A 19,459-nucleotide genomic window follows, 5' to 3' on the forward strand; every position below is an offset into this window, starting at 1 on the left:
AAAGGTGAGTGGGGATCTGATACCTGATTACGGAAATATCCCATATCCTTAGTTTTTTTTTATTCTAGAGGGCAATATCCATCCCTTACCTATAGTACCCTAGAGGGTAGTATTTTTCATACTTATGACTTAACGGGGGGTTATATCTTTTAGATATTGTGCTAGGGTAATGGGATGTAAGGGTCTTTTTTATTATATTTATAATATAATAATATTTATTATATTTTATAATTTATTTTATTTTTTGTATTTTTTTTATTTTTTTTTAAATGCGGCTCAGTATGGTTAGAGGTCCTCTTAGGGACCTCTTGAACATGTTAGTTATGCCTGTGATGTCACATCATTTAGCTCACATTATTGTTTTTTTTATTATATTATGTTAGTGATTTTTTACTGTTTAAAAAAAACACCAACACTTTTTTTTTCTTTTTTTCAGCTTGTTCGAAGAGCGAGAAACATGGTTTCTCACTCTCCTCCCTGCAATCCCCCTCCGTAGACTTGCATAGGTGCTTAGAGTGTGTGTCACTGCAGGGGATATCCTGTCCTCCGAAGACCTTCTGGGTGACGTCAGCAGTGTCCTGTGTCTGTACATCTTAAAAGGCTACTAAATACATTTTTTAGGACGTACAGGTTAATTTCAGCTCCATGTTTAGGTAACAGCTCTTTGTCTGGTTGCACCTCATTCATGTACTGAACAGAAGACAACCACCACTGAATGCTAGATTGCCTGTTATTTGTATGAGCAGGGCTGCACCGAGGTGGCTGCATGGAGTGCACGACACCCAAGCAGCAAGGAGCGGATGAGAGGGGTGCCGAGGGGTCTCTCATGAAAAAGATTTCAGCAACAATTCAGTGCCTCTCTTTTCCGCCACCTGCCTCTCCTCTGCCCTGATTGCGGTAGTGAGAGCACAAGGCCTCTGTCTCGGTCACAGTGCTGGCGCTCAGCAGTGAAGCGTACGCAGCACAGCAGAACAGCAAGACATAGGCCTCGTGCTCCCACAGCAGGACTTCAGCATGGTAAGTGAACTACAAAGGGGAATAGGCAGTGATGGGATTCAGCGGGTTCTTACCGGTTCGCCGAACCATTTCTTAATTACCCTATTGTAGCAGAGGCGTATCTACTGAAAATAGCGCCTATGGCAAGCACTTAAAATTGCGCCCCTGTCCAAATATCTAAAACCCATTTACTAGCCCCTGCTGCCCATATATATATATAATTATTAGTCCCTGCTGCCGATAGCGGGTATAGATCAACCAGAGGCGTATCTAGGGTATGGCAGCTATGGCTCGTGCCATAGGCGCCATTTGAAAGGGGGCGCCAGTGAGCGGCTTTTAAACGCCGTCTTTTTTTTTTTTTGATGCGGAGGAGAGAGAGGGGCGCCTAGCAACGGCTCGGCGCCCCTCATTCTCCTCCAAGAGGCCTCTACCTCCGTCCCGGTGCCGGCATTTCATGCTGAGCGCCGTAATATGACGTTATATTTCGACACTCAGCAGTGAAGCAGCAGGCACCAGCGAGCAGCTTTTAAACACTGTCTTTTTTTTTTTTGATGCGGAGGAGAGAGAGGGACGCCTAGCAACGGCTTGGTGCCCCTCGTTCTCCCCCGCATCAAAAAAAAAAAAGACAGCATTTAAAAGCCGCTCGCTGGTGCCCGCTGCTTCACTGCTGAGCGCCGAAATATGACGTCATATTACGGCGCTCAGCAGTGAAGCAGCGAGCACCGCAGCAGTGCAGGAAGACAGAAGACTCCCGTCGCTGGACCTCATGGTGAGAGAACTACAAAGGGGGAGAAGAAGAGGGTAGTAGGGAAAGGGGCGGGAAAGGGGTTAGAAAGTGACAAGGGAGGGAGAGGGGGTAGTAAAGAGTGTGAATTAATGTGTGGAAGTTTGGACAGGGGCGCAATTTCAGTGCTTGCCATAGGCGCTATTTTCACTAGAAACGCCTCTGAGATCAACACACAAACCCAGATCAATTAAAATTCACTTGTGATCTCAGCACTGAAGGTATATATCAAATAAACAGAATCAGACATACAAGTCCTGTATTTGCAGGTATACAATAAATATATGAAACGTAGCATCGCAGGTATAGATCAACTGAATAAGACATATTAACCCTGTATTTGCAGGTACACATAAATAATGTATGGAAACATAGCATAGCAGATATGGATCTACAGAAGAACACACAAACCAAGCTTTGCAGGTACAGATCAATTGGAATTCACATAAAAACACGGCATTAAAGGTATATTTAAAACCCCCTAAATTACAGGCATAGATCACAGGTTGCATACCCCAAAGCCAGCCCTGGCGTCCACACTGCCCACATAGAACCTGGCCAGCACCCAGATTACACACATAAGATTTGCAATCTTTGTCCCCAAATAGCCCAGCACAAGTCAACTTTGTCCCCAAACAGTCCGGCCAGTGCCATCTTTGTGCCATATACACCCTGCCTGTGCCATCTTGGTCCCCGAGGCTCAAACCTCCTGCTAGTGCCATCTTTGCCCTTCCACAATTATACATCTATGATACACAAACACTTTTACAGTCACTCACTAATTCACACTTTAATTCAGACAACTCATCCACACATTAATTTATGCTCTCCCTCATTCAGACAACTCATCCACACATTAACTCATGCTCTCCCTCATTCACTCAATGCATCCACACATTAACTCATGCTCTCCCTCATTCAGACAATTCATCCACACATTAACTCATGCTCTCCCTCATTCAGACAATTCATCCACACATTAACTCATGCTCTCCCTCATACACTCAATGCATCCACACATTAACTCATGCTCTCCCTCATTCAGACAATTCATCCACACATTAACTCATGCTCTCCCTCATTCAGACAATACATTTACATATTAACTCATTCTCTCTCTCTCTCTCTCATTCACTCAATGCATCCACACATTAATGCACACTCTTTACTTATATCTACCCCCTCTCCCTCCCCTATCACTTTCTACCCCCCATCTCCCTCCCTTATCACTTTCTACCCCCCATCTCACTCCCTTATCACTTTCTACCCCCCCATCTCCCTCCCTTATCACTTTCTACCCCTTCTCCCTCCCTTATAACTTTCTACCCCTCTCTCCCTCCCTTATCACTTTTTACCTCCCTCTCCCTCCCTTATCGCTTTTTACCTCCCTCTCCCTCCCTTATCGCTTTTTACCCCCCTCTCCCTCCCTTATCACTTTTTACCCCCCTCTCCCTCCCTTATCACTTTATAACCCCTCTCCCTCCCCCTACCCACTATATACCCTCTCCCCACCATCCACTATATACCCTCTCCCCACCACCCACTATATACCCTCCCCCCCTACCCACTATATACCCTCCCCCCCTACCCACTATATACCCTCCCCCCCTACCCACTATATACCCTCCCCCCTACCCACTATATACCTTCCCCCCCTACCCACTATATATCCCCCCCCTCTCTCACCTTGAAGTCCAGCGACGGGAGAAGTATTAAAGCAGAACGGGCCGGCGGCATCAGCACGCATCGGCCGTTTAGATTACATTCCCAGCAATCTGATGGCCGCGTAGTGATGGGAGCAGCGTGAGGGGTGAAAGGTCCGTGCGAGGGGGCAGAGCTTTCACCCTTCACCCTGCTCCCATCACTAGGCGGCCATCGCACACGGCTGCTGGGTGCTGATGCTGCCGGCCGGCGCTGCTTTAATACATTTTTAAAATTTTATATGGCAAGCCGGACCAGCTTGCCATATTAAATTAAAAAAACAAGTATTATAGTAGCGCCGGCCGGCCACATCAGCACCCAGCGGCCACTTAGATTAGATTTCAGGCAGCCTGGGGGGCAATTGTCCCCCTGCCCAGCCCGTCCCTGGCGCTGGAGGCGGCTTCCAATCCCTCTCCGCCGGCCGAATCTGCGGGCCCACCGGGAAATTTCCCGGTATCCCGGTGGGCCAGTCCAGCCCTGCTTGGGCCCCCTTGAGTGGCAGAACTCCAGGGCCCAGTTGCAGTCGCGATCCCGGTAGTTCCGCCACTGCTTCATGCTGAAAATATAAAGAACAGGGATGGATAATACTCGCCTCCTGTCTTTAATAAAATCTATATTTTCCTATGCAATAAGCTAGGAAAATCTGTAATTTTATACCAGGCAGTAGGCTTATATTCTGCATGTTAAAAGCTATAATTTAACGCATGCATCATAAAATAGTAGAAGAAACATGAGTATCCGGCTTGAAATAAAAAGTTTTGAAAGTGGACTCAGATGATCAGTCTGCCGTTTTAATAATGTCTGCTAAGCAGTGGCGTCGCTACAGGGGGGCAAGGGGGGGCAATTGCCCCCCCTAGGTTATTCCTTGCCCCCCCCCCCCCCCGCGCCGAATTTGAAACCAAAGCATGGTGCCGTCGCTAGCAGTCCCAGTCAGGTGCTAACGACGGCACCATGCCGTCACTAGCACTATCTTACCTTGATGGAGGTCTGTGGACCTCCATCACCACCTACCCCGGCGATCTGCCCCTCACACTGAAGGGCATCACCGGGGCCACCCGATCTGCCCGGTGACGTCTCGCGCAATGACGCGATGACGTCACCGGGCAACTTTATTAACAACTGACAATTGTCAGTTAAAGAGGTGTGGGGGCATGCTGCTTAGATGCCTGTATCTCAGGCATCTAAGCAGCTACATACCCCCAACATATACCATTGGAAAGGTAATCGCCTCACCTTTCCAACGGTATATAGATTGTAAAAAAAGAATAAAAAATATTAAGTTAAAAAAAATAAAAATGTAAAAAAAATGATTTGGGGGTCTCTTAAGGCAGATAAAAAAAGATCAAAATTGCCTAGAGACCCCCAAATTAAATTATTTAAACATAAAGTAGTTTAACTTTAAAAAAAAAAAAAGTTTAAGTATTCTAGCTAAATGATCACTGTGGTAGCCAATGTTACCACAGCGATCATATAGCTATAAAAAGTCACATTCCCTTTTTAAAAATGGCCGATACTAATTTTTAATCCTATGATCCCTTTGATCATGGGGTTAAATTTAGCCAACGGTAGAGGGAGGCAATTTTTGAAATCCTGATGAACTGCAAATATTATTAAAATCAGCCATTTAGCCTGTGCGGTACGTGAGTAACCATATCATCCCTGGAGCGCCTTGCATTTTTACGGCAAAACTTATTTTTGCTGTAAAAGTGATTTTTTTTATTCCTTTACCATAATTTCTTTGGGATTGTAAGGGGAAAGAATGGTGTGTGTGCTTCTGTGAGTGAGTGGAGATATGAAAGGCGTGTGAATGGTCAGTAATTAGGGTTAAAGCCTTGACGTGGCATTACTGCTCACGTAGGAAGTTAAATTATGGCACAAAAAGTACACATTTGCAAAAACGACATCCCTTGGCGCATCAAATGAGGGGCTGCATGTGTTTCTAGTACAAACCTGGAGTGCGCAAGACAAAAATGAACATGTCGCTATGGTTAGAAAAAACATATTTTCAAGCCAAAGCGACATATTCCATCATTATTTGTGCACTCAACTTTTGTCCTAGAAATACATGTAGCCCCTCATTTGAAGCTCCAAGGGGTGTAGTTTCTTAAAATGGATGAATTGTCTGAATGAGGGAGAGCATGAGTTAATATGTGGATGAACTGTCTGAATGAGGGAGAGCATGAGTTAATATGTGGATGATTTGTCTGAATGAGGGAGAGCATGAGTTAATATGTGGATGAACTGTCTGAATGAGGGAGAGCATGAGTTAATATGTGGATGATTTGTCTGAATGAGGGAGGGCATGAGTTAATGTGTTTGTGTGTATCATAGATGTATAATTGTGTAAGGGCAAAGATGGCACTAGCAGGATGTTTGAGCCTTGGGGACCAAGATGGCACAGGCAGGGTGTATATGGGACAAAGATGGCAAATCTTATGTGTGTTATCTGGGTGCTGGCCAGGTTCTATGTGGGCAGCGTGGTTGGGGTGTGCAACCTGTGATCTATCCCTGTAATTTAGGGGTTTTAAATATACCTTTAATGCCGTGTTTTTATGTGAATTCCAATTGATCTGTACCTGCAAAGCTGGGTTTTTGTGTTATTCTGTAGATCCATATCTGCTATGCTATGTTTCCATACATTATTTATGTATACCTTAAAATACAGGGTTTGTATGTCTTGTTCAGTTGATTAATACCTGCAATGCTGTTTCCATGTATTGATTTGATCTATACCTGCAATGCTACATTTCATATATTATTATTGTATACCTGCAAATACAGGATTTGTATGTCTGATTCTGTTTATTTGATATATACCTTCAGTGCTGAGATCACAAGTGAATTTCAATTGATCTATACATGCAAAGCTGGGTTTGTGTGTTAATGTGTTGATCTATACCTGCTATCGGCAGCAGGGTCTAATATTTATATATATATATCGGCAGCACGGACTAATATTAGGCCCTGAAATCATTTAGTGGAAAAGTTAAGGTATTGTGTTGTTTAAAGGATTTCAAGGATTAGTCGTACTAAATTGTGGCTTCAGGCTTCCCATGTTGAATGATCAAGTATTGTATTGTCCAATAACAAAAGTATCATTCCATAGCACATTACTTTTGGCAATATATATATATATATATATATATATGTGTGTGTGTGTGTGTGTTTTCAGTGGTATGATTTAATGGTGGAAATTATTAATGCCCCCCCCCAGTTTGACTGTGGTATCTTGTGTGCCCCCCCTATATATTGTTTCTAGAGTCGCCACTGCTGCTAAGGAACCGCTGGCTTGGTAGACTTTAGGTGACATTGCACACCTGGTGGTAAGTGTCAAACAGAGATTATAATAATTAACGAATGGTGATATTTGGAGTGTCACCATTAATAAGGCGCTGTGGCCATAAACATTCCAAATAAATGAGATTCTTCTGAGTTTATTCGTAGTATAAAGTAGGTTTGGTACTGTAACGGTTCCCCAAGAGCTATAGCTACTCCTTCAGTTCCCCAATAATCACGATAGAATAGATAGGACTTAGTATACAGAGACACAAACAATCCTTTCTTGTATCAGCAGACGAATGGTTTATTAGTCCCAACAACAGTATATTTATACAGTACATTTATCTTGAAAACACAGCTCACACAAAGGGACTCCGTACCCGTCAGCCCTGCCAGTGGGCCTCCGTACCCGTCAGCCCTGCCAGTGGGCCTCCGTACCCGTCAGCCCTGCCAGTGGGCCTCCGTACCCGTCAGCCCTGCCAGTGGGCCTCCGTATCCGTCAGCCCTGCCAGTGGGCCTCCGTACCCGTCAGCCCTGCCAGTGGGCCTCCGTACCCGTCAGCTCTGCCAGTGGGCCTCCGTACCCGTCAGCCCTGCCAGTGGGCCTCCGTACCCGTCAGCCCTGCCAGTGGGCCTCCGTACCCGTCAGCCTTGCCAGTGGGCCTCCGTACCCGTCAGCCTTGCCAGTGGGCCTCCTAGCCGTCTGCCCTGCCAGTGGGCCTCCGTACCCGTCAGCCTTGCCAGTGGGCATCCTAGCCGTCTGCCCTGCTGTCTGCCCTGCCAGTGGGCATCCTGCCGTCCGCCCTGCCAGTGGGCATCCTGCCGTCCGCCCTGCCAGTGGGCATCCTGCTGTCCGCCCTGCCAGTGGGCATCCGGCCGTCCGCCCTGCCAGTGGGCATCCTCCCTAGAGACACTGCCTGTACTTGCTGTTCCTGTTACCTTCATTAATACAGTACCTTTCAAAGTATTCTGCCTGTGCTGTGGTTCATTGCGCCTGTCTGTACCATCCCACTAGCCGTCATGCATCGTGGGGTACAGACAGAACCCCTTGTATCCCCTGCGACTGGGCTCCTACCCGACCTGCTTACCAGGGTCACGACAACCTTGCTCAATCTAAGAACGTACTCCAGCTGCCGGGCTTAACCTTTATTGTATGCGACAGCTGGGGATACGTTCCTGGGCAAGGGACCTAGTGATTTTAGCCTCTTTCTCCTGGTTACATATTTTAAGTAGTCAGGGAAAAATAGGGGGGGGGGGTTTAGGTCCTTAAAGCAGAAGCTCATTTCAAGTTTGGCCAGTCACAAAGCCTATCTCACAAATGCATCTTGTTCAATATTAAAAGCTATTTTAATGGTTTTGTTTTGCGATGAGATAAAAGTGTCATTGTGATTCAAGCCTGGATCTAACATAGAGTGTTTCTGAAAAGATATAGTGAATTAATCAAATATAAATTAAAAAGTGTAATCCTTTATAAAGTTAAAAGAGACAATTTGACTTAAACAATGTAAATATTTAAAAACAATATGATGACAAATACACTCCAGGCATAGTGGTGGATGGCATATATATTTCTCAGAAAATACTGCAGTGCAATGTGTTATTTGATAACCCCAGGGAGAATGTTTTGTTACCGACAAAATAATGGAAATGCTGTATTTACGTTTGGGTCCCTGGGGTGGAGCATTTGGAGAGAAGGGAGGGCCAGTGCTCCACTCCACAGTTTACTTGCAGCAGGTGATGAAGCCAGTCCAGGAGTTCTGGATCTCCCAGATAGTTAATCACCTGTTAGCAATGAGCAGCAGGGGGCTGCTACAAAAATTGCCCTGTGAGGGATTCAGGTGAGAAAGACACAAGCAGTGAGTGAGACTGCATTTCTCTCCAAAAGTGTCTGCTGAAGGATTCCTAAAGAAGGAAAAGGTCCTTTAGGAATCCTATGCTAAATAATGTTTTTGTTGGCAGCGGGTAAACCTTCCAACGATATTTTGTCGAAATTGTTAGTAAGTGCTCAGAGAGCAAGGCTTTTCTTTTTGTTTGTTTTATTTTTATGTTTGTTTACCAGACCTTTTAATAAAAGGACTATAATTTCTAAAATGAATTCAACCTTGTGTGGTATTTTAAACCTTAAGACTGTGTGGTTACATGATCCCAGCTCACAACACATACACCACACCATTTACAATCCCTTAAGATATGAAGTGTGCAGGTCTCTTAATACCTATTCACAGGCAGTTTGCAGGAAAGCTTGCCTAATTACATTGGGGACCTCCTTCTTACATGATATTAATAATCTGTAGAGGGAATTCTATTGAGATCTCCTTTTCTGAAAATTGATCCCCAAAGGCTTAGCAGATATCATTTTTATAAACAGGACTTTGTGACACAATTGTCAATAGCTCATAGCAGGCCAAGAAAGGTGAGTCCTGTAATAGAGTGGAGTGTTAGTTTATCTACAGCATATTCAGTAAGTGCCAAAACTACAATGAGTTGGTATTATTTATTTTTATCAAAATCTGACTTAGCTCACTTTTTTTCCATTGTCTTTGTGGCAATGGTTTTTTTATAGGAAGGGAGCAAGATTTTCAATTTATGCCACTGTTTTGTAGTGTTCCTGATCTCTGCATTATTGCAAGGTCGCTAACAAATACAGCTGGAAAACAAAATGTAAAATGTTAAAGATATCGAGATGGAGAGAACTGCATCCATTGAGATCAAAATAATAGGGTGACCAGATATTCCTATTTTCAGAATAGTCACCTAATTGAGGCTTCTGTCCACTTCCATTTGTTCCCTGTACCCTTGTTAGTAATTCGGTGTTTTGTTTAAAACCACATAAATACCATAATATATATCTACAATATTGAATGTTGCTATACAGATTTCCATCAAATATTTTATTTTTATGGGCCTAATATACACTCATCTAAAACCACATCTTGCACTCTGTGTCATATACTGTATATGTTAAAACTGCCTATAGAAATGTCACTTAAATTGATAATAATCAGTTGCAGAATCTGAAACACTACCTGCTTGATGGCATTGTGATAAATACATTTTAACTAAATGAGCCAGCATTGGTACCCACCACTCACTCACCATATGTTGATAAATGAAGGCCAGGGACTGAACTATGCTAACTTCTGCCCTAAGGAATCTTGTCTTTTGTAAGGACTTTCCTTATGCAGCAGACAAGTGTGGCTTGAGTTGCACATGTCATGTGGTGATCTGATTCTGTGGTGTGGCTAATCACTGGCCAATCTTGTGCCACTGTACCAGCTACCATTATGTAAAAGCATTTATTGGTTCACATTGCTATTGGATTTTCTTGATATTCATGTCTAAATAACACTGTTTCTAGAGCCCTCAGCAACATGCTGAGATTTTACATGCATGCTGAGACAAAATTTTGAGTGGAATCATGAGATTTTGGGAGGGATTATTTTCTTTGAAGTTCTATACATAAATGTTTTCTTTGAAATTTTATGCACTTAGGTTTATTGTTAAAGAAAATTGAATATAATAATCCATTTAAGTTGATTTTAACATTTTTGCATTAGTTACTATTTTACATGACAAGCAAATAAAGTATACAAGACTTTGAAGATCTCAGTAACAAAATTATGTCCATTTAATCTAATATCTGTGAATGGAAATTTCAAATAAAACCATCCCTTTTGAGATGATCCTGAAGGGATTTCCAGGTGGACCCACAATTCACTTAATCGCTTTTGTCATGATGCTGCTTGATTTACTTGTTACATTGGCTGGAAATATACTAATGATTGTTATTATATGCACAGATAGTCGCCTCCACTTACCTATGTACTTTTTCTTAGTTTGTTTGTCTGTCATGGAAATCTGTATGATACCTTTTATAACGCCAAAACTTTTGACCACATTTATTGTAAAGAAAGTAACCCTTTCTAGAGCTGAGTGTTTTACACAGTCATATGTTTACTTTTTCATATCTTCTTCAGACTTCCTCCTTTTGAGTGTCATGTCTATTGATCGATATGTTGCCATTTCTTACCCTCTTCGATATACCAGCATTATGAAAAATAGCCTCTGTGTAAGTTTAGTAGTGGGCTGTTTAGTTTTTTCATTTTTTTGTCTTTTATATCCATTTATTACTCTCCCCAAACTCCCATTTTGTGGACATGTGTTGGATCATTTCTTCTGTGAGAGTGAAGCCATTCTGAAATTAATCTGTGCTGATACCAGCTTACTCAAACTTTCGGGAATTATATCATCAGTTTTAATATTAATTGTACCTTTAACAATAACAATCATATCATATATATTTATTGTTTGGACTGTGATCCGAATTCCTTCAGTAACTGGCCGGCAGAAAACATTTTCTACATGTTTGTCTCACCTTACAATGGTATCTATAGTGTTTGGAAGTGCTATATTCATTGAAATAAAACCGTCAAAGAAATATTCAATAGAAATAGACAAACTTGTACATCTGGTGAGCACTTTTCTGTCTCCACTATTAAACCCTTTTATTTACACATTGAGAAACCAGAATGTTAAAAACTGCATCAAAGATGCCTTAAAAAGGAACAATATTCAAATATTTCTGAACTAAATGCAAATGAGCTCATGACATTTGTTAAAAAGGAAGGCAACTTAAGTGTTTATCCAATCATTTACCTGCAAGATCAATATTAACTTAAATTATTGTCAGCCATAGAATAAAATAATATGATTGAGATTTTTACTCAACAAAGTGAACTCTTAACCCCAATATGAAGCAAGCATTGTAGTACCTACACTGACATAGAAAAAATTACAGCAACAGGTTCTCCATAACAACAAGCACCAGATGGTATTTTACTTCTCTACTTAGTAATTGTATCACTACAAAAATAGATATTATTAATTATTATTTGTGTATATAGCACCAACAATTTATGCAGTGCATCTTATAAAGCATATATTCAAGGAGTATAACAACTAGAATTGTCAGACTAAGAGAGGGCCATATTGGTTCCAGAATTCAGTCTAAAGAAGTGTGTTATAAGTCACATTAAAATATGTAGTTACTCCATTGTATCACTATAATGTCTTACCCATTGCCCTCCCCACCTCCTGCCACCTCCTGCCATTAGGGCCAGACTGACCTACCAGCAAGCCCTGCTTAGGAGAAGCAGGGATCTGGCCGGGAAAAGAGAGTTTCCATACGCAGTGTTCAGACACCACAGCAGTAAGCTGCGGGCCTGCATTAGCCAGCCATCTGGGCTCATAGACGTCATCTCGGCCCCAGTACTCTTCCGCCATTTAGGCAGATTGGGCACAGGCAGGTTGTTTTAGGGCAGAGGTGGCACAGGCAGGCTGTTTAGGGGCAGAGATGGCATAGGCAGGTTGTTTTAGGGCAGAGGTGGCACAGGCAGGCTGTTTAGGGAGAGAGATGGCACAGGCAAGCTGTTTAGGGGCAGAGATGGCACAAACTGGCTGTTTAGGGGCAGAGGTGACACAGGTAGCCTACTTAGGGGCAGAGATGGCACAGACAAGTTTGGAGGAAAAGATGGCACAGACAAGCTGTTTGGGGCAAAGGTGGCACTGTGGGTGCCACGGGCAATTTTCACACTGGATCCCTGTGGTTTTTAGTTACTCCACTAGTGTGGCATGTGGGCACATGAGCTTAAACTGCAATAAAATATAGGGGGGCTTGTGTCCAAATATTTCCAGGGCTGCTTTTCATTCCCAGTCCAGCCCTGCCTGCCCTTCCTCATTCCAATCTATTATGAGTAACACTGATATTACCATCCCAATTTATTTTACCTGCTACTCTGATTTGCATGTCTCTATTTGTCTTACTGTATTTAAATAATTGTATTTGGCACATGTACCTATATTAAGAAATACAATATTAAATTCACTAAATTTGAAGCGATAAAATAAACTACAATAAACAATGTCTTTAGAGCATGTATGAGTTTTAGTGGGGGGATCATAATATTATATAAACCTACGCAACATGTAACACCATCCATCATTTATCCTGAAGGAAACCTATAAATTCCTTTATGGCTTTATGAGCAATTTTCAGTACAGAACATAGTTTTCTAGATACAATTAATTACGTGACATAATATGTTGTTTTGCCAAGTTCGCCAGGCAATTGAACAATAACATTAGCTGCGGTCTGTAGGACTAGTTGGGAGATAATCTCCCTCTAGCTTCTGTGCTCCCTAGTTCCTAATCACTACACACTGGCAAATTTTGCAGAGCGCAGGGATATGACATTGTACCCCCACGCTCTGCATCAATAAATGGTGCTTGGTGATAAGAAATCAGTAAAGCGAGGTCTGACGTGACTGACCTCACGCTCCCACCACAGGATGGAGGTTTAAGTAAGAAGGAAGAGGTCAGAGGTAAGAGAAAAGGTGTGTGTGTGTGTGTATATATATATATATATATATATGTGTGTGTGTGTGTGTATGGGCAGGTGTATGTAAGAGTAGTATAGGTATTTGTAAGCTGGTGTGTAAGGGCAGTGTATGTATATGTGTGTGTAAGGACAGTGCATTTGTATGTGTGTGTGTGTGTGAAGGCAGTGTATGTCTATATGTGTGTGTAAAGGCAGGTGTGTGTAAGGGCAGTGTATGTGTGTGTGTGAATGCAGGTGTGTGTGAGGGCAGTGTACGTGTATATGTGTGTGTAAGGGCAGTGTATGTGTATATGTGTCTGTAAGGGCAGTGTATATGTGTCTGTAAAGGCAGGTGTGTATAAAGGCAAGTGTGTGTAAGGGCAGTGTATGTGTATATGTGTGTGTGTATAAAGGCACTTGTGACAGAATGACCTGTCATACAGGCCCCAAGGTAGTCAGAGATGGCTCCAGCCTGGCTGTCAAACAGGCAGGAACTCCATTGTTTAATTAATCCCATCAATAGGATTGCTGACTAGGGATTTGGTTGAATACATGTATCTGTTAATTTATGTTAATGAAGTTCTGTGGCTATATGAGTCTATGTTTTACTACAATAAACTGTTCATTCCTGCTGTACTCAGTTCAAGGTAGTTGTGTCTACTTATTGGGTACACATAGCAGGGTTCCAAGGTGCGCATGCTGGCTGGTGCTGGAAGTGATTCCAGGGACAACAGGAAGATACATGTGGGTGATCTTTGGGAGTTACTACAGCTCTCTTGGTGAACCCGTTACAGCACTGTATGTGTATATGTGGCAGTTATGGTTAATGGGGTGTTTAGGGTTAATTCGATGCTGATGACTGAGGGTTAATTTAATTAATTAATTTAATAAAGTTAAACCCTAAATACCCCATTAACCATAACAGAACCTAAATTAATTGAATGTACTCCAGATAAATTACCTATTAAATTGATATGTTTGATTGGGTTCCTCAAAAAAAGGCAGAGCCTTCACACATACAATGGTGGTGCCGTGTTGGGTCTCTGACTTTAGGGGCAGGGACAAAAAAGCATCAACAGTTGGGAGGCTGGCTTCTTCTAAGCTTATTTGTAGTATAAAGTACGATTGGTCCCATCCTCATTTTAACTCTTTATTCAGGTTCTCAAGCTCATTTCAAATTTGGCCAGTCACAAATCTTGTCTCATGAATGTCTTCACACAATCTTTAACACTCATCTAATAGTTTTATCTTGTAATAAGGTAAAGGAGGCATTTTGATTCAGGTGTGGAGTGTTTCTGAGAAGATAACTATAAATACTGTACGTTAATCAGATATAAATGTGCAATCTTTTGTTTAAGTTACTGTTGAAAGATGCTAGATTTAAATGAAACAATGTTAAATATTTCAAAAATATGATGAACAAATTCTTAACAATCCCTTTTAGACATGGAGTGTGCTGGTCTCTTAACAGCAATTCAGAGGGGACCGGCCTCTGACATAATAAATCTGTAGAGGGATGTCTAGTGAGATCTCCTTTTCTGAAAATAGATTCCCAAAGGCTTAGCAGATATAATTTTTATAACCAGGCCTTTTTGACACAATTGGCAATAGCTCATAGCAGGCCAAGAAAGAGTCCTGTTACCGAGACACGTGTTAGTTTCTATACAGTATATTCTGTAAGTATCAGAAATACAATAACTTTCTATTATTTAATTTCATCAAAACCTAACTCTTTTTGTTGTTTTTGTGGCTATGAATTTTTATAAGAAGAGAGTAAGATCATTGTTTTGCATTGTTGCTGATATCTGTATGATTGGGAAATTGCAAGCAAACCAGGCAGCCAGTCCTGGGGAACATCTGGACAGGATTCTAGACTGTTTAAACACCAAGTCAATGTAATGGAGAACCTACCCACCTTGTTCTTTTAAATTCAATCTCAAGGCATTGGAACAAAATGATTGGATTTACAGCTGCACCAATCACTCCCTGGTGCTGTAGTTTCCTACTACCCAGGGTAAAATTACATCCTTCTGTGCCCAAAATAGACCCCATCTAGAACCACACCTTGTACTCAATCAATATCTGTACACATAGAGATTGATATTAAACTTAACACTGTTTATAGGAATATCACTTAAATTAGATATTATGCATTTGCAGAATCTGAAATGCTGTTTATCTGATGGCATTGTGATATACATATTTTAACTAAATGACCAAGCACTGTTTTTTACTCTCCACTTACTTTTACCACCACTCACTCATCAGATATGGATAAATGAAGGCCAGGAACTAAGCTGGGCTAACTCCTGCCCTAAAGAATCTTGTTCCTTGTAAGCACTTTTCTTATTCAGCAGATAAGTATAGCTTGATTTGCACATATGAGGTGATGAGGAGATTCTGTGTTGTGGCTGTCACTGTACATTTTTGTGCTGTTCTACAGTTACATTGATTGGTTCTGATCACGCAAGTGGGGTTTCTTAATGTCTATGTTTAAGTAATGCTTTTTCTAGATATTTTACATGCATGCTGAAACAAAATTTTGAGTGGTATGATGAGATTTTGATGAGTTTCTTTTCTTTGAAGTGCTATATATAAATGTTTTCTTTGGTGTTCAATGCACTTAGATTTATTGTTTATGAATATTAGCATCCATTTAAGTGGATTTTAACATCTTAGTTACTATTTCACACGACAAGCAAATAGAATATACAAGACTTCGAAGATCTTATTAACACAATTATGTTTATTCAAGCTTCTGTCTGCAAATGGAAATTTCAAATAAAACCTTCCCCGTTGAGCTGATTCTGAAGGGATTTCCAGGTGGACCCACAATTCACATAATTGCTTTTGTCACAATGCTGCTTGATTTAATTGTTACGTTAGCTGGAAATATACTAATAATTGTTATTATATGCACAGATCGTCGCCTCCACTCACCTATGTATTTTTTCCTAGTTTGTTTGTCTTTCATGGAAGTTTGTGGAATACCCTTTGTAACTCCAAAACTGTTGGCAACATTTATTGTAAAGAAAGTAACCCTCTCTAGGGCTGAGTGTTTTACACAGTCATATGTTTACTTTTTCATAACTTCTTCAGACTTTCTCCTTTTGAGTGTCATGTCTATTGATCGATATGTTGCCATTTCTTACCCACTTCGATATACCAGCATTATGAAAAATAGCCTCTGTGTAAGTTTAGTAGTGGGGTGTTTATTTTTGTCCTTATTCTGTCTCCTATATCCCTTTATTACTATCCCCAAACTCCCATTTTGTGGACATGTGTTGGATCACTTTTTTTGTGAGAGCGCAGCCGTTCTGAAATTAATCTGTGCTGATACCAGCTTGCTCAAACTTTCAGGAATTATATCATCAGTTTTCATATTAATTTTACCTTTAACAATAACAACCATATCATATATTTTCATTGTTTCTACCGTGATACGAATTCCATCTACAACTGGCCGTCAGAAGACATTTTCTACATGTACGTCTCACCTTACAATGGTATCTATAGTGTTTGGAAGTGCCATATTCATTGAAATAAGACCATCCAAGAAATATTCAATAGAAACAGACAAAGTTGTACATCTGGTGAGCACTTTTCTGTCTCCTCTATTAAACCCCTTTATTTACACATTGAGAAATCAGAAGGTTAAAGACTGCATAAGGGATGCCATTAAAAGGAACAACCTTCATATATCATAATTACAATGTAAAACTATGAGCTCATAAAGGAGTAATGATGACCAGTTTCAGTGTTTATTATCGGTAGTATTAGGCTTATGGTGAAAATGAAATCTTTCTTCCCCCATGTAGGAAGCATTGTGGCACTTAGGAAATATAGTAATGAAAATTTACAGCTGAAGATTCATCTTTTTTGGATAAAAAGAAGCACTAGATGATCATTTGAGTCCTCTTCTAAGGAGTTGTACTAACTAACTTCTTAAGAAGTTTGTTGTAGCTTTTTTGGGGGACTGCATTTGGGGAACTTCCTCATTCCAATACATTCTAAATAACTTTGTTATTCCTATCAGAATGATTTTTACCTGCTGCTCACATATGCATGTCTTTTTTCTGTACTATATATGTCATGGAAGCCCCTGTGCCTTGGGCTCCAGGAGGGGCCTATGGACCAGCCTCCCCCTACAGACTATGAGCCCTGGTATTGGATGGGGTTCTGTTGGGTACAAGGGGTCAACTGGGACTACTTCTTCCCCCTGGTACAGAGTGCTACGTTTCCCCAATTACCAGAGACTCTAAAGACTGTGAAGCTCGGACACAACTTTGGGGTACCTGCATTTTGGGAGGGTGATTTATGTGTGGTGTATTACTCTCCATCGGGTCAGGACTCATAGGACAGAGATCTCTATGGCCACTATTTGCACCAAGATCTGATATCTACCCAGTTTTGCCCAGAAGTCAGGGATCTGCACATGTTTACCATCTTCCCCACGGACATCAATCACGCCCGCTACTGGGCTGAGGTGAGAGGGGTGCAAATACTAAGCTGTGTGAAAAGGAGGACCTGATTGAGCATTATGTGTGCTTACTATTTTATGTAAATGACACCATTGTACTGTTTAAATAGCCATGTGTTTCCCATTAAAGTCCCTGAGTTTGCCTGAATCATCTAGTCTCAGCTCATATTTCTTGAGAACAAGGCATCAGCAGCAGTATTCTGACATTGGCCGATAATAAGTGAGAAGTTCAATGGTCGAAATAGCAGAGGAACCAAGGGTACCAAGATCTGTTCCAATTAGTGGCAGCATTGGGATCTGCTTTCTCCTCACTGGGCATTTGCAATCCACCACCAGGACCTCAATAGAGACATTGGCCGTCATCCCAGCAACTCCCAAATACTGTGGGAACCTGTTAACAGTGGCTGGAGCGGGAAACAACAAAACTCTAAAATGTTGAGTAAACAATAATATTTATTTCAATCAATTTAGGATAGTGCGCTTCTTACACTCCATATGAATGTATATATAAAAAAACAGAAAGGGGAAAAAAACACTATATAGTGTAATATAGTTAACCAAAAAATATTTCAATTAAATGTGGGCAAATAAATAAAAATAAATAAATAGAACGTCCCTCAAGGTTTATATATATATATATATATATATATATATATGTATAAACAATGGGAGACATCAAGAAATTGATCAACAATGTATAGAAATTCATATATAAAAATATGAGAAATCTAATTTAAGTTACCAATAAAACACAAAAGAACCAGGATAAAAAAGCTAGTATAAAAAAGAGAGAACATGGATTAAAATAAACATATAAAGAGCTAGATACTTAGGGAATACTGTAAAAGAATAATGAAAAATATAGAGTATAGAAGGATATATATATATATATATATAGATAGATAGATAAAAAAAACTAAGTAAATAAAAACATAGAGAGATTAAAGAAAAACCTTAAGAGGAAAATGTATGCCATTAGGGAATAAATTCTTGAGTTTGTAAACCCAAAATGTTTCTCTCTGCAGTCACCTCTTTTCCACGGCATCTTTGATGCCCATAAATTTAAAATGGAGCAAAAACCACCCTTGGAACAAGTATTAAAATGGTAAGGGACCTGGTGGTCCTTTTTCTCTATTTGAACCAGGTCCATATGTTCCAGAATCCTCACCTTGAGAGGTCTGGTGGTCTCACCTACATACTGGACTCGGTATATGAGATAGACCACATGGGTAGTTAATAAAACTTTTAACAGGTTAATTTTCACCAGTAACGTGTGACATAAAGTTCTTTTGGTTAGTGGGTAGATTTTTGCAGACTTTACAATTAGCACCTTGATAAAATACCTTCAATCTGGGGCCCAACCAGCTGGTATGGTATCTGTAATGGAGACAGGTAAACTTGGAGCAATACGGCTCTTAAGATTAGGGGCCTTTCTAAAAATGACATTGGGTTTGTCTGGTAGAGTGGGGCCTTCAAAGTGCTCCAGTATTTCTGAAAGATGTTATTGATTTCTTTAGCCCTAGTATTGTATTGGGTAAAGAATAGTACGGTCCAGTAGTTTAATTTCGTTCTCTATGTTGATCAGAGTGTCTTCCTTATAATTTTTCTTTTAGAATCTACTCCTGAGAACCAAACTTTGGGAGGAGAAGGAGCCAAGATAAGTACAATTTCTCCTTATCCTACGATATTGGCTGCGTGGAATATTATCAAGCCATAACAGGAGGTGGCGGCTGTGGAGATCTATATAACTGTTGCTGTCCACCTCTTTATAATATGTTTTGGTTTTGACTTGAGCTTATTCACTATAAAAGGTGACATTCAAAAAATGAATAGTGATGAGGTCA

Source organism: Sceloporus occidentalis, unplaced genomic scaffold (genome assembly GCF_023333645.1).
Source record: "Sceloporus occidentalis isolate IW3139 unplaced genomic scaffold, rSceOcc1.0.p SCAF_24, whole genome shotgun sequence".
Lineage (NCBI taxonomy): Eukaryota > Metazoa > Chordata > Lepidosauria > Squamata > Phrynosomatidae > Sceloporus > Sceloporus occidentalis.